Source organism: Petaurus breviceps, unplaced genomic scaffold (genome assembly GCF_028583685.1).
Source record: "Petaurus breviceps papuanus isolate PSGF00001 unplaced genomic scaffold, PetGlider_PUasm1.0 90743, whole genome shotgun sequence".
Taxonomy (NCBI): domain Eukaryota; kingdom Metazoa; phylum Chordata; class Mammalia; order Diprotodontia; family Petauridae; genus Petaurus; species Petaurus breviceps.
In genome coordinates this window covers 12,296,760-12,321,138 of record NW_027187332.1, presented here as the reverse complement: position 1 = coordinate 12,321,138, position 24,379 = coordinate 12,296,760, and the positions used below count along the sequence as shown (strand labels likewise).

General features: G+C 34.3%; 1 protein-coding gene across 3 annotated transcripts in view; it reads right to left on the bottom strand.

Annotated features, from left to right (window-relative positions):
* Positions 1 to 24,379, bottom strand: part of GPC6 (glypican 6) — a 1,314,810-nt gene that overhangs the window by 642,682 nt on the left and 647,749 nt on the right. The gene's annotated exons all lie outside the window — the stretch shown is intronic.

Genomic DNA, 24,379 nt, shown 5'->3' with positions numbered 1-24,379 from the left:
ATGCGTTGGTTTGAAATTGTGTGTTTCAGCTCTGGATATACTGTGCAGATCACTTTCAGGGAAGAATATGTTAAGTGGCATTTCTGTTACTGCTAACATACTATGTCTTACTGATATATTATTTTAGAGTTAGAAAATACTGTATACATGTTATGATGAAAATAATACATTTATTATATGATAGGTCAAGGTTTGATGACTCAAAATATCCTTGAAAGATTAAATGGTACATTTTTTATTTTTTAATTGGACCTGTGATTTCAACACTGTAGGGCACTCCTGGTGAGGAATTTTAGCACGTTTTTGATATTTTGCAGCCCAAGATCAAAATTTGAGCCCAAGTCTTAATGCGTTCCAAGGCATGCTCTCTGCATGCTATGCTATTTTGCCTCTCAGTGGTATATATTAACCTGATTTTACCGATTTAAAATAAATGAAAAATTGCTACTCTCCAAGAGGGTGGGGTCTAGAATTGTATATATTCTGTGGTTCCAAGTGAGATGATTTTTCTGGTACAAAATGATGGTTTCAATGAAAAGAGGAATCATTTAGTTTAGATGATTTCAGAGTTTTCTTATAAGTTATTATTCTAAATGATAAAGTCTTCAGTTCTTACAACTTAGATGCATCAAGTAATTGGCAATATGCCTATTATATCTCAGTTGTTATTAATAAAAGTTACCTTTCAAGTATTTTAGATGATTTTGATATTATTATGGGACAAAAATTTTCAGACCTGTAATGAATAATTTTCAATTGCCAGCAAATAGTAAGTGCAATGAGATCTTGTGTTTTACAAACTTTTCAGTCACCTGTGTGACCATAGTGTTATATATGTATACATATATACACACATGCATATAAAATATATACATGTGTGTACATGTTTATATATAAGCACATTATATAAATAAAACATATACTATTCCTACTATGACACATAGCTTACATAGCCACATGAACTACATGACTTCCTCCTACCAGTTTTATTGAAACAAACTATGACAAATAATTTTAACTACCACATTCAGGAGAAAGTGAAATTAAATGCAAAAACCAAATTGTGGCAATCAATATTCATTTGAATGCTTTTGTTCTTGGTCAAAAATGTAGAAAATGACAGTGGAAAATAAAATGCTTTATACTGCTATAGAGAAACAGTTTTACCTGTAAATTAATAAAAAAATCCTTATTCTTCTGATCAAGAAATAAGCCCCTGCTTCTTTTACAGTTAATTCCATAGAAATAAATACTGAAAAAAATGAGGGTTTGCAGAGACAATAATATTTTCCAATAAAAGTAACCAAATTGGTCTTAGAGATAATTCAGTTTATCTAACAAATGTATTGAATTTTACATTAAAACATATAAGGTAGGTACCATCAGACCCCAGAAAAATTCCCTGAACAAACTACCCTTAAATATGATTTAGTTTTATCAGCATAAGAAAACAAAAACCAAATAAAAAGCAAGCACAAACACGCCTTTATCTTACAGTAGTAATGTTATTAGAAGAGAATTAAACATCTCTAATTTTTGTAAAATCTCTAGATACCATAGATCAACATAATATTTGATGTATCATTCTGAGACAACACCACAGGCAATAGTCTCTTCCAAGTTGAATAGTACCTTAAACATTGCTACATAATCAACACAGCTATCAGCATTCAGTTGTTTGGCTGAAACATTAATGAAGGGTAGCCCAGAGAACTTTAGGAAGTCAATCTTTAAAAAATTTATATATATTTAGCTTTTATTTGAAATATGATCAAGAGTCATCAAGACATAGAAGTTAGATGAGCATAATCATCAATTCATAGAACTATCCAGAACTTTATACATAATTTAAAAAATAGCTTTGTTTTTTAAATTGATTCATAAGAGACAAGCTTTCACAGGCAGATATTTTTTGTTTGAGGACCTACCATGTCCGTTGGAGGTGGTGGATCCCTACTATGTGAACACTAATTATGAAAATCAATTCCAGGTAAATACTGATGCCATACAGCATTTATTAAAGACCTGTTGTATTTACAACCATGGGTTAGGAGGGAGCTGGGAGGAAAATGGAACATTTAGATAAGATCTAGTCTCTGTGTTCAAGGAACTCACATACATAAACACACACATACCTGAATGGCTATACTGTCCCCACCCCCCACCCCCAATACACACACCAGATCATAGCAGGTAAGTGAAAGATCAGTAAATATACAGATAATCATATGATTTCTGTATGAACCCTGATGAAGTTGTATTGAAAATACTTGTAATAGCTAAAACATTATGAAATAGCTTCAGAGAATTCTAAATATCCAGAAAGAGAAAATGTATTAAACACAACCTTGAATATTTCCTAATCAAACTAAAGGTAAACAATGGTCTATGTTTAGAACTGTTCTTATAGTCTGTGACATGGCCTTGAGTAATCAGATACTGTTGTAATAGATAAGAATAAGAAATAAACCAAGGTGAGTATAAAAATCTGGGATTTGAATGGGAAAAGATAAAATTTTTTTGGAGGGGGGGAGGCAGGGCAATTAAGGTTAAGTGACTTGCCCAGGGTCACACAGCTAGTAAGTGTGTGAAGTGTCTGAGGCCAGATTTGAAATCAGGTTCTTCTAACTTCAGGGCTGGTGCTCTATTCACTGTGCCACCTAGCTGCCCCATGGGAAAAGATAATTTTAAAGGAGAAATGTCTCAAGGTAATAATATAAAATAATGTCAGAATGCTTTGAATTATTAGAACCCAACACTAAATAAGGTTGAATTCTAATAGCAGAAGTTGATTTTGAAAATCCCTGTTTCTTTGAATTGATGAGGAAGAAATTATAATTTACAAAAATGGAGACAAAATAGCAAATGAAATTTTCATCTCTAACAGACTTCAATATAAATATACCCCAATGGATTAATTATCCATTCATTTCATTTTCATTTTGACAAATGTTGATAAAGCATTTACTACAAGAAAGATCTTGTGCTTGATGTTGGAGATAAAAATAAAAGACAGATACTGTTCCCAAGGAGATTACAATACAATGGAAAGGCATAAAAACATGTACACAAATTCAATTCAATTCAATCATATATTCATAAGAAATGCTTTGGATGAGAAGATTGGCATAGTGAACTAAGAGAATTTCTTGGAGACAGGAACATCTGGGTTCCAATGACATGCTGTCTGTAGGACCCTGGTCAAGTGACTCAACTTTTCAGTGCCCCAGGTAATTGTAACCTCCAAGAAATGACAAGCAGGGCTTTGAGCTGCATTGGTAGAGGTTTATCACTGGGATTACCCCATAGCAATAAAATCACAAGTGCAGTCCAAAAATAAAAATGAGATGCATACAAATCACAGTGTATAGTTAATGACAATATTCTGGACTCATAAACACCCAAACACTGAGATATGTTGGTTTATAATGGAACAAAAAGTTTGGAAGTAAGGAATAAAAATATCTGGAAGGATTCCTATGAGGCCAAATCCTGTTACAAAAAAATTGCAAAAAGAAATCTACATAATTTCATTGTATTAGATTTTGAAATAAATGCACCATTGACTAAAGTAATAAATCTTGTCTTTAACACAATAATCTCTTTTTTATGAGATTTCTTCTTTATTCTACTCACGTTAGGAATTATTCAATAATTCCATCACTAGAAACATAATAGTATTTCTAACAGAGGATTTGGGTTGGAAGGACCTTTTAGATCCTCTAGTCCAGAGATGTGTGTGTGTGTGTGTGTGTTTGTGTGTGTGTGTGTGTGTGTGTGAAGTCTAGTCTGGTGAAGCCTATGGATCTTTTATCCAATAATATTTGTAAGTAATAGAAAAAAATACTAAATTTGTCAGAAGTTAGTGAGGTAAAAAAAACCAATGTATTTTTTCCCCATTCAAGTTAATGCACTCACTCAAAGATAGTCACAGATCTGGATTCTGGTTTAAAAAATTCTGTTCTAGTCCAACCTCCTAATATGAGAAATGAGGAATTTGACTTGCCAAAGCTCAAACAATGAATAGTAAAGCCTAGATTTGAAGTTAAGCCTTGTCACTCTAAACCAACAGTTCTTTCCTGTAGGCTACTTACTGGTACCATATCTCCTTTGAGACAGACTTCCCCGAACAACTCAGACCCTGGCTCATCTCTTGCTTTACAAATGCCCATACTACTTTATTGCCTGAAGATAGCATTCACTTATTAAGTGCTTACTGACTTACTACCATTTATTTTGTTCCCTAACTGCATTGTCATATATTGTCTTCTAATACTTTTGTTTGTCAGTCTTGTTTCTCTAATTAGATCTCATGCTCATGGAAGGTATAGTTTAAGTCCTCTAGTTTCTTGAATAGCTCCACAGGAACTATTGAATAAATGATTAATAAATTGAAACATGTGAGGTGATTTCTGTCTTAATGTTTGGGGTGTATATAAGTTATAAATATGCCAAGAAAGTAACAACTGCTTGAGCAGATAAATGTTCTTTAAATTTATATATCTACCTTACTCCTCTTTATCTTATTTCCTTTAAGTATCTCAGGTTGGGCTGAAGCATCTCTCTCTTCTTTATAAAGAGATATGAAAAGTTTTATATTTGCAATGAATAAAAATAATCTCTCATGAAATCACTCAAACATGCTGTCATCTCTACCATTTTATGACCCTCGATAATAAGCTAAGATCTGAAGGTATAATTCTGCAGAGCATATGCACAAATCCTAAACTATCTATAGTATTCACCAAGATTTGGCATAGCTGACTGTTTCCAAAAACTTCACAACACCTCTGATATTTTTGTGGTTTGCAGTCTCCCACAGAGCATCTCGTTTCAGCCTGTCGCTTTCTTTCTACATGAAAACTCGCTTTGATTCTCTCCTGCTGCTCATGGGTAAACTCCCTGATGTGTCTGCAATTTATTGTCATCTATTTTTCTATTTCTAATAAGGATGGAATTTTATAAACCATCACATAGTGACCAACGCCAAAAAAGACCTTCTTGATCTTATGTTATAGGCAGGAGTGAGTGATAAGTGCACTAGAATTCAGGAGGTGCTCAATAAATGATAAATGATGAGAATAATAATTTACTTGTACCATTTACTCCAAAAAATGTGGGAAGGAGAGTGGACCTGTCTCCAAGCAGAGTCTTGGGGGAGAAAGCTTACAAAGTTGAAGAGATATCTGTATTTTGTTTCCTACCTAGGTGATATCCTGATGACTGAATCAGAATCCTTGGAATGTTTGGGGTAAAGCTAATAAAATGAAATGTTAATATTAGAAAACTTTATTGGATTTGCAGTCATTTCAATGTGGCTATTTCCTTCTTTGGGACCAACTGTAACCCCTCCATTACTGCTCATCTAATGTGACCTTTGTCCACATTGTCTAGTCAGTTTTCTATAGAGTATCTCCTCAATTATGTTGGATGAAATCTAATGGAGATAAATGTAAAGTACTGTACTTGGGTTCAAAAAAGCAACTATTTATTGAGGGAAGTATGGCTAGAAGTAAACAGTTCATGTGAAAGTGATATAGGGCTTTTAGTGAATTGTAGACTCTATGAGTCAGGAGTGTGGGGTGGCTTCCATGGAGGTCAGTAAGTTCCTCATCACTTTAAGACTTCTAGCAGATTTTTAATGAATACTTATCAAGGATGTTGTAGGTGAGATTCATGCTCTGGGTATGGATAGGCTTAGGTAAAAACCTTTCAAACTATGTGGTTCAGGGTGGTTAGGTGGTGCAGTGAATAGAACACTGACCCTGAAGTCAGGAGCACCTGAGTTCAAATTCGGCCTCAGACACTTAACACTTATGAACCATGTGACCTTGGGCAAGTAACAACCCCAATTGCCCTGCCTTCTCCCTCCAATAAGCAAAAAACAAAACAAAACCCAAAAAAACACAGACAACCCCAAAATAAACAAACTTAAAAATGATCCTGTATAAGAATCCTATTAATCAACCTGCTTGCAGAGATACAAAGCAAAATGTGGTTGACAGTGAATTAAAAAGAAGCCACTTTTGGAGCACTCTCCTAAATCCTTACCATCTTTTCTATTTCACTACCTTAAATTACTTACATAGTCACTATGTGATTGCAGATGAGGAACCATGAACCACAAAGTTTGGCTTCAGATCAGAGAATTCTCTTCCTACAACTCAGAATTCTCTCCCTGTTTTTCATATAGCTACATACTTCTACAAATATCCTCCTTTTAAATTCCTATTCCTTATCATCATGTAAGGAATATGAAGAAAATACTTTTTACCTTGAACTTCACAAATTCAAAATTTGTAAATCATTCAGAGGTCTGGGCTAAGGTTAAATTTGTTACAATGTAAAAATAGCTGTGGACAAGAGGATGTTGACATCCCTCTGGAATTCTTGTGCACCCTTATCCCAAATTTGAAGGAGATTAATGGCATTGTAGAGACATATTATGGATGTACCACAAGAACTCATAATTTAGATTAATTGTAGAAGTCAATCCAAATCAGAATCATAGAAACAAAGCTGGAATGATGAAATAGTCCAAAATATAATGTTAAAGGAAAAATTCTATCATTTTGTAGATGGTGAATGAAATTAAATATTTTGCTAACTGAAAATAGCCGAGGGTCTGTTTTAATAAATTGACCAATGCCTGTAACTACCATTTTTTGTATGCAAAGTTGTATTAAATGTCCATGAAAACATTGTTTTATTTCCTTAAATATTTCCTTTTCATTCTCACTAAATATCAACAATTTCCTTAGCAAATAATTTTTGATACATTATACCAAGATATAAACCTTAGCCCAGACTTTCTCTGAATGAATTACAAAATTTGGATTGCTGAAGTCCAATTTAAAGAGTCTTTTAACTATATTTCTTAACTGATAATAAGGAATGGAAATTCAGAAGAAAGGGTATAGTATATTTTTTGTTATGAGGAAAGCATGGTCCTGTGATTTTTGGTATGGATACTCCCTCCTCCATCCATATACATCAGCAGTCCATGGTACTTTAGGATTGCTTAGGTTAATTGTGTAACCTAACTGTCAGGTTACCTTACTTGCCCACGGTTGCACAGCTAGTAGTAACAGAGGCAGACACTGAACCCAAGTTTTTCTGATTAAGGCCAACTGTCAATCCAACATGTCATACTGAGGGGAAATCTATGTGAACTAAAAAGGTCTAATGACTTTAACTCTAGGATGATAGCAAATGCAAATGGAAAAAAAAAAGCAACTTATGGAGTGAACCTGATTTCTGCTTCTTCTCTTTGTTGGATAAGGAAGGTTTCTGAGAACAATGAACATGGATTGAAAATGTTCCAAATTAGCAAGAAATAAGAGCAAAACATATTTTTTCTTCAAAATCAATCACAGCTTTTATAGAAAAAATGTACTCTGAGTATTCTGCATATCTATGGAAAAGTCACTGATTGATCTCAGTGGATTTCAATGAATTGTGTTTAATCACCCATTCTTATTGAGCAATGAAATTACAATAATTTGGTAGACATGTACCAAACACTTCATGTAAGGTATGTGTAAATAGAGATCCTCGTTATTCTTTTCTTTAGTGGTTGTAATCAGATTCACAACATGAAGTGTCATTAATCATATACTATAATGATACTCCCACTGTGAGTTATGGAAATGGTTGAAGCAATTCTGACATCTAACAACAGTTAGTCATTTCATTCTGTCCAAATGAACATGTTATTGTACTTAATGAGCTACAGTGGTTTTGAAAATTTCAATAAAGATACAAGATTAATACTGAACTTCTCCATATCTATGGACAACAGCAGTTTCCATTCTGTCAGAAAAGTGAATATATGCTTTTATTTCTTGGGGATTGCCTAGAAATTCATTTTTATATCTCTGTGTATATATGGATATATGTATAGACATTTGTCTCTATGAAATATAAGCATTTTTTTGCGTTAATCAATTGTATTGGTATATCAAAATAAAATTATGTTCATGATGGGAGTGACAAATTTAAAGAGCTTAGAAGGGAAGATAAAAAAAGAAAAAGGTGTACATCTGTATTTAAAAATAACATATTTTAAAATCTATGATATTTAATTCCATATTAATTGCAGAATCTCAAAGTGGCAATAGAGTATTGTTACATGACTTTACAGAGCAGTTCATCCTGAATATAAACCATGGTAATCAAAGGAATTTAACTAAAGACTGATTTTTGCAAGCTTTGTTCAGTGAATCGTATAAGCCCCAAGCTATATAGAATGGTTAACTTGCAATCAAACAGTGCACTGGAGAATGGCAAACTATTTGTAGATTAAAGGTTCCACCTCTCTTCAAATATTTATTGGTTTTGAACACCACAAAACAGTTGAGACCTTTTATATAACAGTCTAATTTTCAGAAAAAAATTTGCATGTAGGAAAGAACTACACAAGTGCTGCACAGAAATGAAATCTGCAACTAGGACTACATCCCAGAAGACTGAATTACACTTTTGAACTAATTCATTATAGTCAAATGGCTCCTGTGTTAAAGTAACTGCATTTGGACTATGATTTGATGTTGGATAACATGTTATCTTTTATTAATTTATAAAACCATGTATGACAAATACAAAAATCAAAAATGTTCATACTAGCTAATTCTATCTTCTTGATAGATGAATTATCATTCTGTTAAATTTAAAATTACTAATATATTCCCTTTAAATTTTTATAAATGTCACATCTTCAACTATTTTTTTATCCTAAATTCAATTAAGTACTGAGGCTAGTGATATAACCTTTTCAAAGAAAACTTCAATTGGTACAAAAAGGCAGTTCTCTTTTGTGAATGATACTTGGTTAATAGGGGAGAGTGGGACACATCCATTTAAGTTTGAACCTGGATCATAGCCATTAGGCGGTCCCAACAGAGAATAAATGCAATTTTGAAGTCAACACTAAAAGAACAATACAGATGCAAGCAACTGAAGTTTAGCCTGTCTAGTGGACCATCAATAACAAAGCCACATATACGTGTATTGAAAGCCTGTCGTGAAAAAGGAGGAATTACTTCTCCTTTCAATAGTTTTCAGCAATAAGTGGACAGGTAGGCAGACTGATGATCAAGAAAGCTTTTCCTGTTAACTTTATGTGATAAAGGTCTGAGCTAGTAAGAGTAGGTAATATGTAGTTTGGAAATAGTAAACCAGGATTCTATTAAAGCCTTGAATTCTCCTAGTTATAGTTGTGAAATTACTTCTGTTATCTACCTGATCTCTAATTGCTTGACTTAAGTCAATCCTATAACATGCCTCTGGTATCACATTTAGTGGTCAAGGAATGTTCTGAAGTGTCTTCAGGTATGTACTGGGAATTGCCCATAGGCAATAACTATTTTTTTAAATTGAATAGATTGCAAAAAAAAAAAAAAACAAACCTAGAAATATACTGAAAATCTGCTGGAGTGAAGAAAAAAATCTCTTCCAAAAATCATTAATACTCATGTTTCTTTTTCATAGTATATATCAGAGGGTAGAGCTGAGTTAAATTACTTCCTATTCTAAAGTAGGAGTGGTTTATAATCTTTTTTGCATCATGAAATCCTTTGGAAGTCTGGTGAAGCATATAGAGTCCTACTTAGAGTAATGTTTTCAAATACATAGAGCAAAATATACAGGATTACAAAGGAAACCAGTTGTAGTGAAATATAGTTATAAAACATTAAAAAAAATACTTCATAGACCCCAGATTAAAAAAAATACTTTGCAGGTTATGTGTTAAGATCAGGGAGAAAACAAATTCCATTGCCTTGCTAATATCACTGAGACTTCCATTAAAATAGAAACACAGAGAAGACCTTTCTGCATCCATCCTCTGCCTTGTTGAAGATACATTGATGTAGAAAACAGGTAACTGGCATCATACTTATTTAAAATGTAGCTAAGGACTATAAAGTATAGCAGGATTCTGGGCAGCCAAACAGATGTCCCAAAGTCCATGCACTACGAATCATAACACTTTGTTCATTGAAAGCCTCTCAGGACCTCATTGAGAGCTTGTGCATTCTTTATACACAATTCTTAAAATTTGTTTCTCTAGATTTTTAAACTCATAGAAGATTAGGAGCAATATATTAGAAGGGAGAGAAGTTCTGCTATAGGCAAAGTGAGAACAGGGAGATGTAACAGCTGACAACAATGGACAAGGCAAATCACTCTTCTCTTGTTCCAACAGGGGAATGAGGGAAGGGAGAGAGGGGGAAAGGGAAGAGACAAAAATCAAGAATAGGAACTAAAAATGCACTGCTATCTCAGGGGCGGGGGGGGGGTGTTTATGGAGGGGCAAATATTTCTACACCCAGCCCCCGAGAAAATCATTGTATTACAGCAGACTGATATACAAATAGATGACTCCAAATAATCAATTAAAATTCCATATTATATTCAATATCCTCCTTTTAATAAATGCTTATTATTGCTGATTCAAGAAGCCAGGGAAGTGTAACTAAACTTTAGAGAGCGTAATATGTAAAATGATAAAGAAATATTTAGAAGCATTTTTCCAAAGAGTAAACTTTAAGCTCTCTGAGATACGCAGCCAATCAAAGCCAACTAATTTCCCCATGTTCTAGATGACTGAAGATTTACTGTAATGAAGGAAGTTATTGAATAATTTATAAAAATAAAATTATTATAACTTTCAATGAAATATTTGAAATGTAATATTTCAAATAAAATTTATTTAAATTTAAAATTTAAATGTTGACATCTTCAAAGCAGAAGAAAAATAGAACACATACGATTGACACAGCTATAAGTTGTATTATCTGTTAATCATTAAAAAAGACTATGACCTTTTTCCTATAACTTGTCATAACTACATGTAAAGTACTTGGGTTGTTGTCAAATTCAATTGCACGAGGAGGGGATATATATATATGTGTGTGTATATGTATATATGTGTGTATATATGTATATATATACAATCTAAATATAAATATGTATACGTGTGTGTATATATACATACATATACATACATATATATATGTATATATATATATATATATATATATTCCTAGGAAGTCTGGAGGATGGACCTGGGATATACATCTCTGATAACTAGTAAAGGTCAAAGGTATATGACATCAGTGTTGCCTTTTCCCTGTTGTAGAAGTCTACTATGGTGTGTCAGGGGCCAAGGATCTGGAGAGAAGAGACTTCCTAGATGTAGGAAGAGAGGGAGGATCTTTTTTTTCCAGTATAAGGGTAAAGGAATATGTAACATTACATTGGTGAAAGAATACTGGAGTTAGATCCTGTCTCAGAAAACCTGGGTTCAGTCTTCCCTTTTGATAACCTTGGGCCCCTGAGAAAATAATAACCTTTCTTAGTTTCAATCTTCCTCACCTACAAATTGGAAATATAATAATACTGTAATTGCTTCCAGCATTACTTTAGGTGCTGTATTCCTCCAAGAAAATATTAGTTCCTTGAAGGTACTTACTGTCTTGCTTGGTAGCATTTGAATTCCCAGTGCTTAGCACACTGCCTGACAAATTAAATAGTTCTATGCATCTATCCATATATCTATTTATCTGTCTCAGGGTTGTTGTTATTGGGGTTTTTTTTTTGAGAAGACATTTTGTAAAGTTACAAAGTACTTCAGAAATGTGAATTATTGTGCTCAAATACAGATTACTGCTATTTCTAAAATTAAATTAGTCTGATTTCTTAATTCCAAAGCTCTGAACAATGTTTTATATGTATCTTAAAATGCTGAAAATATTTACAATTGACATCATGAAAGACTTTACATATAAGAGTATAACCAAATATTTTTCTCCACGATGAACTTATTGTACTATCTAAAACAGAATATGGATTTAACAAGCAAAATTATGTAATTATGTTACTATTTGGAATGACCCTATGATGTCTTCGGTGTAGGGTACTCCCAGTGAAGAAAGTCCATCTGCTAATGCCTGTTGGTATCTTACTTGGAAATGACCATCTTAGAGTTTTGCCTGGGAGCAAAAGGGGCCACATAGGGCCACATACAATCAGTGTGTGTCAGAGCTAGGACTTGGCCCTAGGTCTTCTTGAAGGGGAGGCCAGCTCTTTAATAACCCTAAATGCCATGCTTCTCATAATTTTGTTAAACAATTTAAAAATCATTCTTAAACTTAGCAAAAATCTGTCCCATTTTAAAAGTGCATACAATGGAAACCATTATACAAAAGAATGTGGAGGTTTTCATGAGTATATTCTTTTTGAATCCCCATAGCTAGAAATTCATTCCAGAATGCTCCCAGCTGACACTCATTTGTGATCACTTTACCACCTAAATTCCTGTCTGTTAGATGGTACCATGCCCTAGCAAGGTACCATGCCAGTTTTTCTAGGACACAGATGCCAATCAAATATGGGTTTCAATACAAAAGCATCAGAAGTGCCATTTCTTCAGCAGGAAGTCCATTATCTCTGGCAGTAAAACACATTAACACCAAATACCTCTCAAGTGCCAAAATGAAAATTATGACTGGGGGAAGAAAATATGACACAGTGGGCATGGGCATTTGCACCTGCCAAATGGATAGCCTGAATTCTAGCAGTCCCAGGGAAATCCATTAAAATTACAGGTGTTCCACTGCTCAGAATAAATCTCTGTAAATTCAAGTAATGTTAAGAATAGTTATCAAGACCTATACAAATTAGGCCTTAAATCAGAAAGAAGGAATATTTGTGAGTGGAATAGCTCTGCTGTAACCAATTACCTCTGCAACCTCTAGCTAAAATCACTTCAATACATTTAAAAAACTTCAATATCCTATAACCATTGGTAAGACTAGAGATTACTGGGGAGCTTACTTGACCTTTTCTAACCCTTACAAAATGCCCTCAAATAGGTATTTTGTTCTGATTTATCTACTCCAATGATCGGTTTTAGAGTTGGAAGAGTATTTAGAGATCTTCTAATTCACTCACCTAATCCTCATTATACAGAAGAATAGAGCAGGAAAATTCAGGCACAGTGAGGATAAGTTGTCACACAGGTAGTAGGCAACAGGGCATAGATTCAAACCCATATCTCATATTTGCATATCTTTTCATTATGTTGTGCTGACAATAATGGTAAAATAACACTTCTAGAGCCCATTAAGGTTTACAAAGGACTTTACATATGTAACTTCATTTAATCCCCACAAAAGCCTTGTGAACTAGGTGCTATTAACCCCATTTATAGATTAGTAACTGAGGCTGAAAGTAATTTACTCAGGAACATACAACTAGTATTTGGCTCAGGTATAATTTGAATTCATATCTTCCTGCTGCCAGGATGGCCAGGGGATGGCTTGGAGACAGGGAAATCTGTGTTCACATCCTGCCTTGAACAGTTATTATCTGTTAGGGTGAGTAAGCTACTTAACTTCTTTCAGTTCCAGTGTACTGATCTGCAAAATGGGGATAATAACACATACCTCACAGGGCTGTTGTGAGGATTAGATGAGGTAATATACACAGCCAACCTTAAAGTACTATATAAATGCTAACTATTGGCATTTTTACCCCCTGACCTGCCTAGCTGCCATAACACCCTCTTACACTGATTGTATGAGCAGTAGGTTATTTGTCATTTGTTCTTGAAGAGGACCATGACATGAGGAAGGTGATGCCATGACTTGAAAGTGAATTGGATTTAAGCAAGAGAGGGCTGTGCAAAGTCACCAGCCTCTCACTCTCTCTTCCAGAGCCAGAAATAGATCAGGATAACTGGAGATGGCCCCAGATGGACTGGGAGACCTGGACCTTTTAAAGTTAAGGTCTTTCCCAGGTCTCAGTTTGACTAAAGCAACACCCATTCAGTGATTAAGCTAGGTAAGAAATGAAGCAAAGAATGGCCTCTTTTACCTAGTCAAAAAAAATCAATCTGGGAGGGGAAGACTCTTGGGGTTTCTGGTCAAAACATAAAGAATTGCTCTTCATACACACTCTGAGTCTTCAGGTCCCAAAAAATGACCAAGTGAGGCTTGGGTTTGGACTGATCATAGGAAGGAATATGGATTATAAGAGAAAAGGCCTGGGAAAATTTCCATGATGGTGTCATAATGTAACATGGCATGATGAAGGCTTGTATAATGTTACTAGCTAGGGAATGGAAAAAAAGGCATGGTTTGAGTAGACTGCATAAATAAATAAAGAACAAGGGTAGGATAATGGATTGAATAAGAGCTATGGAGGTAATGTGTGGATTAAGAGCTAGAGGATAACAAAGGTTATAGGTCTTAGCAATGGGGCAGATAATCAGTGAAAAAGGGATTAAGTGTTTACTGCTTGTCAACCATCATGTTAGCCACTGAGAAGCCAAAGACAAAAATTCAATAGATCTTACCCTTAAAGATTTTACATAATAAATCTAACTAATAAAGCTACCATTCATACAGCACTTTAAATTTTGCAAAGCTATTTATGTACTTTATTTCAATTGACCCTCACAAGGAAACTCTGAAGTAGGAGCTATTATTATTCCTATTTTAGAGTTGCAGAAATTTAGCCTGAGAGTGCTTAAGAGACTTGTATAGCTAAATGGCTAGTAAGTAAGCATTTTTAGGCATAATTTGAACTCAGGTCTTTATGAATTCAAGTACAATGATCTATCATTCTGTCATCTAACTGTTTAAGGCTACAAAGGTAAGGATTTAGATTTGATAATGATCGGAAGGATTGTGCATTGCATTCCACTGAATATTGGGAAACAAAAGGGAGAAGAGGAAAACCAATTTGAACATGTAAAGTTCTTCATGATGGATGAATTACCAAAGAGTGGACACCCTGTAGACAAAAAACTGAAGATAGGAGAAGCTCAAATTGGAGATCCACATTTAGGATTTACCTCTTAATAATTTGCTTTTCCTTTTAGTTAGAATCATCTTAATATACTTGTTAGCTACTGAATAGATTTTTGACTCAGCAGGGAAGTTTACAGAGAAAAATGATCCCATGGAACCAAGATTATGAGATGCCATCATTAAAATACATGCTTCTGAAAACTGAGTCAAACTTTTGCTCATACAAGTGCTAATCTAATAGTTCTAGAACATCTTAAGGAAATTGCTTTAAACCTCAAAATAAATCCGTTTACATATTCTAAATTAATTTAATGAGTGCCACTATGAAGCAGTTCTAAAGTCAGTTCACCATTCCTACCAAACTATCCACTTGGGGGAAGGCCCATCAAAGAATCTGGGTGTAACCAGAAAATAACTGCTACTAGGGAGCCAGTGCCCCTTGCCAAGTTTGGCTCTTATTCCAGATTAGAAAGTGAAAACCAGCAATGAATCATGATTTTCATAGTAGCATGAAAGTGGCAATTTCACAGTACTCACTTAAAAATTAATAGAAATTATTGAACGGCATCACATGCATGATAAACTATTCTCCAAACATGATAGGCACACTGGGAGAAATACCTACTTTCCCCCCACCCACATTTCTAGTGCATCATTTTGTGCACTGGAATTGTAATTTACTAAAACTGTAATTTAGTAATTTATTAGAGCAATCTTCCAAAGTGATTTCAAAAATTTCTAAGAGTGTCAATGCTGCATCTAAAGCTGTCTTTTACTTGACAAATAACACTCCTACCAAAGGTATGAAACCCAAAAACACTTCAGTAAGGTCATATCTACACAAGGGCATAGAGTCATATGGGGAATCATAGCTGAAACTGAAAGTCACGGTCACTAATTTCTTATACTTCCACATATCCCCTAATTATTTGAAGGTACCATTATCACATAATCCTTGCATATAATTCTGTATTACTCAAGCTTCATATGAAGACATTGGATCAGATTGAAACCCATGGAGAGTGCCCATGAAAGGGCCCCCAGAGGTGATCCTATGGAAGACATTTGCTGCTGAGCACTAATGTTGGCAGATAAGACAGAGGAATCTGTTTATCTGCATGCATGCTTCATGGATGGCTTCTATAACCTTATTCCCTCTATACTCCATAGGTTATCCAATCTAACTCCCTCTCTATTTATAGGAATACAGATAAAGCACAAATTGTTGATGGGATTGATCTATCTGAATCATTATGGTCCTCTTTGAAGAGACTCAGACATGCTAGTCACACCTTTTAGGTCAGAGATTCTCAATCTGCCTGTGTTGTGTATGTGTATGTGTGTGATGGACCTAACTGGCAGCCTGGTGAGGCCCCTAGACCCTTTCTTAGAATGTTTTAAAACATATACAATAAAAGGCAAAGGATTACAAAGGAAACATTATATTCAAATAGAGTTATCAAAACAAAAAAAAAACTACAGAATGTAGGTTAAGAAAGTCTGAAGATGATTCTTAGGGTAAAAGGAAGAAGAAAAATTTCCAGAAGTTGATCATATCTTATAGTTCCAATCTGACACAAAACTATTCTAACACCAAAAATGAATATTCTCATCCCTTCAGTATAACCCAAGGATGCTACTGCATTCTTTCCCAAAATTACTTTGCATTTACTCTGTGTATATATATATATACATATATATGACTATATATTTATATCATATGTATATACATATATGCATTATTATATATACATCATATATATACATTATTATATATATTTATTTATATGTCTTCTTCTCTGTTAAAATATAAGATCCTTGAGGGTAGGGAACAGTTCATATATGTCTTTATATCCCAGGTGAATAGCAAAAAGCCTGGTACATATGCTTAATGAATCCTTGTTCATTGATTGATTGATTGATTGATTGATTGCATTAAGAAAAAGAAATACAGATATCCTCAAGGAAGCAAAAGAGCCTAGCTTTCTCACAATTAGTTCAGCAAGGATCAAAAAAAAGCTCCTGATGGAGAAATGATTGATAAATTGAAGGAGAAACTACAGTTAATGCATTTGACCAGTCAAAATCTACAGAAAGAAATAACCAAAAGCCCTTAGGCATTAGTAAAAAGATCCAGAAAGAAAAGCCTGGCTTAATAGGATAGCTCATGAAATAAGGGGAACCAGCAAAGCCTCCAGTCTGCAACTCTGTGCTGGTAGCAGGGACCAAGGCATATCAATGATGCCTCAAATCTACAGCTGTGTCACTTGATTGGCAAATCAGGATCAGAAGCTTGCCCTGAGGACAGAAGTCTGCCTGGCACAGGGATCACTATATTACTTAATATAGACAACGCCTTGCTCAGTGTACTGGCTAGAGATAAATTAAGTTGTAGAACACAATTCTCATAAACCAGACGTTTGGTAATATAAACCAGTACCATAGAAGTCTTTACTATTCCTTCCTGAAGTGCACAGAGCCTGGCCCTGACACTCTCCCCATTCAGGATATGATTGAAAAGGACTACTAGATGGTACAGGGGATAGGGTGCTGGCCCTGGAGTTAGAAGAACCTGAGCTAAAATCTGACCCCAGACACTTACTAACTGTGTGACCATGGGCAAGTCACTTAAGCCTCTTGGCCTCGAGCTGGGGAAGGACATAGTAAACCACTACAGTATCCTTTCCAAGAAACTCCCAAATGGGGTCATGAGGAGTTGTTAACAACTAAACTGAAAATGGCTGACAAATTAATACACAAGAAAACACTGATGATGAGTTTCATGGAGCTAGCAATGCTCAAGACGCAAACACAGAAGATGACTATAGCTCCACATCACATATAAGCAAAGCCTAAAAAACTGCAAGAAGTACTAATGGAATTCCTGGAAGAAATGAATTTTTTTAATGTGTCAAAGTTTAGACTAATCAGATGATAGTTCCAAATTTATACTTACCATAAATAATTTGATGTTACAAACTAAACCTTGTTCCAACAGTTCCATTTTATTCCAGATTGCTGTTTTCCCATCTCACAGCAATGAACTCTGACATCTAAATGCTATTTGATAATGACAATGATGACATATAGACACTGACAGAAAGACATTCTTGGCCAATGTCCATCACAGCTGTGTTAAATACTCAGTAAGGCAGTCATACAAATTATCATATGCCAGGCCTAGAAAGAAATCAATGTAGGCTCAAAGGAAATAAGACAATAAATTTTCAGAAAGTCAAGAAGCTGCCTTAAAAGACAGTTTAATAAGTTCATGTACTTTTTCCTGTGATACCTCTGTAAACGATTGTTGGGGGTAAATATATGTGAAAGACTTCTGGTTGTATTGTAGGCAAGAAGACATGTGTCCATTCCCTTTGGACTGAGAATATTAATCTAGACAATGTAGCCCAAGTAAACACTTTCACCTGAAATTTCCTGATCATTCAAGGGAAAAATAAATGTGTGTGTGTGTGTGTGTGTGTGTGTGTGTGTGTGTTGGATGATTTGACTTCACTAAGGTAGGTTGTACCTAGTGAAGGTACAACTCAGAAACAATTTAGCTACAACTTAGTAAAGCAATCAGTTCAATCTTGAGACCCTTGCCTGAAATAAAGTTATCAGTTTAGCATCTAAAAAATTATAGGCTAGGCTTTACACTGAAAGGTTTTCAATTTAGATTCTATCCTCTATACCAGCTAAAAAAATCCCAAAAAACTTTTTTTTCTTTCCTGAAAAAGATGTCACCAATATTTTATGGAAATAGTGTCATAAACATTTTATATAGTTATATTCTGTCTACATATTCAGGGGAGTATTATAGGGTTCATCTTTTCAATAAAATACTTTATAGGGACATGCTTTTGAATTCTCCCTGGGCTTGCAACTATTATGGGCAGCAAAATGCTAAAGGAGAAAGAGTTTTTTACAAAGTGCTTTGTTGTCTAACATTTAAAAGTACCATTAAAAAAACCTTCAAAGTGCTGTCAATTTTCATTGAAAGCACAGTGAAACGCAACATTATTTTTTCACACAAAATTCTATTTCTCTGTATTTTCAGCAAAATAATATCCGGTTTTTTTTTTACAAAAAAAGCAAAGAGGCTAAAAAAGTTTAAACATGTTTCTTATATCTATGCAGTTTTTCTTTGGGTTGGGAGGTACAGAATAGGTAGCGGCTAGATAGGCCCATATAATTGACATTTTCCAAAGGAGCTGTCCAGAATTCGACAAATATTCATTAAATCTAGATTTAGTCACTGTGGTAGGTACTGTCCATATAAAAGAAAACATAGAATGCAAAATTATCCTTTCCCCAGAGGAGTTTACATTCTTTTAGATGTATGAAGAATAAGGATCAGATTAAGACTGTCATTCTTGTGAAAATGTTAAAGATTTTATGAATAACTTGAGGGTGTTGGAAATCCCATAGACAATGGCCATGCCAGAGTTCTGGAGTTCTGCTTCCTCATACCTCTTTATGGTCATCCATATATAGGTGAAAGAATGAGAAATTCTAATATATATAAAATCCCCTGTTCCATTTAGAGTTACTAGAATTACATAAAGCAGTGGTATAGAAACATCTTCCTTCAAGGAACTGCTATGAATTCACCAATTTTATTCATGTTGGCTCAGAAGGGTCAATGGACATTATTCTTTAATATCTATTGCTCTGGTTTCTATTCTTACATTCATCTGAAAGTATCCTATAATCGACACTCTAAACTATCCTTTTCACTGGAGGCTACCCTATACAGAAAGACCAAACCAAACCATACCAAACCAAACCAAACAAAAACCAACGGGTTTGTTTCAGTGCTACAAAGGATCAACAGTATTTCCTAAGAACATTCTACTCATCTGCCTTGAATTCCCATCATCAAGGCCAAGAAATATTTCTGTGCTGAGAGAACCAATCAATAGCATGTCCTGGAATACTTTTTCTCCAGAATCTTCCCTACAAATGAATATCTGTGAGATGTCATCTCTTAACTAAAAAGAAGAATAACAGGAATGCCTTATACCCTACATAGGTCTTACTTCACTATATCAGCACTATTCATGCAATATATCTGTCAACCTTTATTAAAATTCTTTTTGATGTGTATCTTGGCTCATAAACCTCTACAATGCATTGATATTACCTAAGGGAATGTCCTTGCAGCATCACATCTTTGAAGATGGGACAATAAAAGAAAAATCCTCCAAACTTTTAAGAATGGTTAATGATATCAAATCTTATTTATTCTTTTCAAAATGCTTGGAATGTTTTGTGACTATAATTACAATATGAGGGAGGCAGTGCAGCATACTGTAGAGATATATGTTTGATCTCAGAGTCCGAAGGACAGGAGTTCTGCCATACCTAGATGCTACACACTAGGCATTTGACCATGAAAAAATTATTTAACCTCTTAGTGTCTGAGACCATGCTTTGATATTACAAGAACTGCTGATATGCCTTGGTAGATGGAGCTTCTGTGCTGGAAGTTGCTTATACCAATAAAATATTAGATCTGAATCATAAAAAAATCTATTTATATGAAATTTCCTTAATAACAAGGATTTTTAACTTGGGCAAAATGTCCATATACAGATTTCAGGTGGTTTGTGGACTTGGATGAGAAAAAAATATGACTGTTAATATTACACATAATTTTTATTTTCACTAACCTTTGATTTCTTTCATAATCCTATGGATTTAATTTTATGGATTTAATCACATTATTCTGAGAAGAAATCATGCCATGAAAAGTTAATAATCTTTCATAGAGAATATGTTCCATTAGAACACCAGCCAATATCTGTCAATAACATGTATGACATACTTACTGTGCTTATATTGCTTTCAAGTTACATGTTACTAAGGCAGGACAATTTCCTCAGGTGGAAGAACCAGGGAACTATCTTAAGGACCTCTTTATACAGAAACTCAAATTTGTATAGTAGACTTCTAGTTTTATTGAAAAATGGAAGCTCTTTTGGCATCCTCTTCATGTGCTATTATGCCAGATATAATAGCATTTTAAGACTGATAAGGCTCTTCTAATATACTATTTTATTTGCTTCTTACAGCAATAGTAGGTATTACTACTTATTCCCATTTAGTAAATGAGGAAAGTAGTTCAGAGGGCTTTAGGGATTTTTCCAGACTCACACAGCTAGCAAATATATAAAGTGGGATTTGAGTACAGGTCTTGTCAACTTCGTATGTTACCAAAAGCTGGGTTTGTCTTCAGAGGACCTAGGTTGGAATCCCAATTTTACCCAAATTTATAAGTTTTTTTTCATCCATAAAATAAGGGGTTTGGATTAGATAACCTATAAAATCTACAGACAGATAATCTTTAAAATCTCCATGACTTTGTGTTCACAATTCCAAGTCTAGAGTTTTAATAAATAGACTACATTGCTCTCACTAAAAACAGAAAAAGTTGGGAGAAGTGAGTATTACCCTAGATAAGTTATTCCCAACAGCCCATGATGATTGTGCACAACAGGGAACCATTAGATGGGAACAATGCATAAAACAAGAATATAAAACAACTGGTTTTTATAAGTTGTCCTAAAGGTTGCACAGTCCTTTGTGTGAGTAAAGGGTGGGGGTCTGTAAGTCATTTGATCAATTTTCCTTCCCTACTTAAAGTAAGTATTGAATTTGTACTTTATAGCATTAATTAATTTCTTTGACCCTATTCATTATGTTCATTTTAATGCTGAAAATTTGGGGATTGACCAAAAAATGGTAAAAATAATGAAAAATAAAAGTTCTAATTTCAGTAAGGGGAAAAATATGGTAAGCAAATTTAGAAATGCATACAGGTGTCTGAGTTTCCCAATAACTTTGAAGTGGTCATTCAGACAGTTTCTTTCTGAAGTCAATGGCACTATGATGGTATTATACCTCCATTCTACAAATCCAACACTTATATCACTTCAGTTGAAGTTGTTGGTCTTTCTAAACAATCTAGAAATCTCTAAAAAGAGACTTTACACCAGCTTAAATCACCATCACTGAAGAGAATACAAAAAAAAATCATTTGCGAATGCAACTTAAACGATGTCCTTTTTCTCATCTTAATAGGTTCAGTCTCCGGAATATTTTGCTGTCTAAGAAAGCAAAATTGGTCTTGGTGCTGAAACTCTATAGATCAGTGCTGGCTATATCTCTTGTCTACTCAGTGAGCTACCATCTGGTAGGCATTAGGTGATTCTGCCTCATCAGTGAACCACTCAAATTTGCTGACTTCTAAATTATTTGAAAAATCACTCATCCTCTCTTTTTAACTGAGCTGGCTGAATATTAAAAATCAGTGTCTTAGATGTCAATATTTCACTTGGCTGGTACATGATGAGCTTAATGAGGCCAAGGTTGGAAGGTAGGAAGGCCATCAATCTCTTTTTGCGTCAGTCTTGTTTCATGGCCACAAATGAAATCCCAGATCCCAGCCAGTCACCTTTCAAATCCATATTGGCTACAAAGGCAACTAACCTACTAGAAGAGAGTAGAGTACAAATGACTAATTTGAAGATGGGTAACATACTTGAGGTTAGGAGAATCATTGTGTCATGACTGCTGTTGATTATGTAAGGCAAAAATAAGACTGGAAAAGTGTCATTTGTAGTTATGTGTGAGGCCTACTGTCTCTGCTGGTTTTAGGGTCTTTGGTCACACACACACACCCTTACATATAAATAAATTTTAATAAGTTTATAAATAAAACCAGTAAATATATAATAATATATAATATGATATAATAATAAAAATAAAAAATAGTTTATAAATTTAAAAAGCTTATAAAACTTTAATATGCTTATAAATAAACTTAGGACATGAACTTAGATATGAAGTGATTTTACTCCCATCCTGCCTACTGGGCAGAACTACAAGCTAGGCAGAACTACAGAAGGAAAATCTATGTCCCTAATCAACATGAGTGAAACCCCCTGCTAACTATGAACAAGAACGAGAAAGTAGAAAAGCACTAGGATAATAAAGTCTTCCTTTTTTTCTGGGCATTTCCTGGTATATTGGCTCCTTAACCCACTGTAGCCTCCTCAGAGAACTATGCATTAAGGCACCATAACATTATTTACTTCCAAGTAAAAATAAACATAATCCCTACAAAGTTTTATGTACATACAGAAACACACACATGCATACACAGGTGTTATATGTAAAGACACATAAAGAGTACATACCCTTTGGAATAGGAAATATGCATAAAATATACATATAATATACATATATCAATGATATTTTCCTTTTTACCACATTGTGATATTAATATTCTTACTTCTTATAATATATATTCAAATTCTGAAGGTCCTGCTTGATGGCTCATTTTTAGGCAGTGAAATTGTCTTCAGGATTAGGTGCAATGACCTCATGAATGTAGCCATGAGATTTTGCTGCTCCCCAAATCCCACCACAGAAGAGAGCATTACTTTTCAAAATGATTCTTCCCCTTGAGCTTACTGCTTGAAGGTTTTTTTTCTCTTATTTGGTCATGTTTCTCACTGCTTTCCTACCTGGCTTTTTTTGTTTTTCCTCTTTGGGGAATTTAAGCCTATTGGAAATGGATTATGTCTAACTCTATAATCCCCTTGGGGACTACAGCATTGTTGTTTTTCAATGAAGATTATTTTGGGGAAAATGGTAATATCCCCTTTATGTGATTGAATCCCTCATATTTATGTGCTTTAAAAACCCTTTCACAAATAACCCTTCCAATTACTTAAGCACTTTCTTTTAGTTTAAAAACAAAAAAAATTGGGTCAGTATGAAAAAACAAAAGCAAATCACTACCATAACTACCAACAACCATAACAACTAACGTCCAACAAACTTTTTTTACTTGTCGAGTTTTTAAAAGAAAACAAAAAGACGAAGGCACACATAACCCATTTTTGAAGGCTAATGAATTCAAATAAGGAAATAAAAAATTTCAGATCTAAGAAGTTATGAATAAGTTAAAGTTGAAGGCATTTTGGTTATCAATGCATGTGGAAAAAAGCCTTTACTGAATTGCCCTTTTGTGCCACAGTCCTAAGATTACAAAAATAAAAACAAAATTTCAAAACTCACATAACTCAGTGTTTGGCAATCACCTTTGTTCAAATATGACCTTCTTTTGGTGCCAGGGTAGCAGATTCTTTCATCTATTGCCTTTCCTTTGGCCTCTAATGCAAACATCTTTCAGTTTATTTGTTGGTCCAACCTCATACATGGGTAGCACTATCTCATAAGTGCAGATAAATGTCAAGACGGAACTTAAACAAAGGCAGACATTCTCTCAAACAAGATTCACACAGTGTCTGAGAATAAGAAATCTAGGAAAGCTTAAAAACAAACGTAGAAGATAAATATAAAAGTACATTCTTGACTTACTCTACTCATTGATCCAATACAGAGTTAAACAATTTAAGGAATGGAAAATCATTATATACCTGGTCAAGTCACAAAGTAGTTTGGAACATGGTCCATATCTAGATGTTTGGAAATTTTAACAATAGATACCACTACCATGCCAAAATCTATACTTTTTATTCATTAGGTCCTTC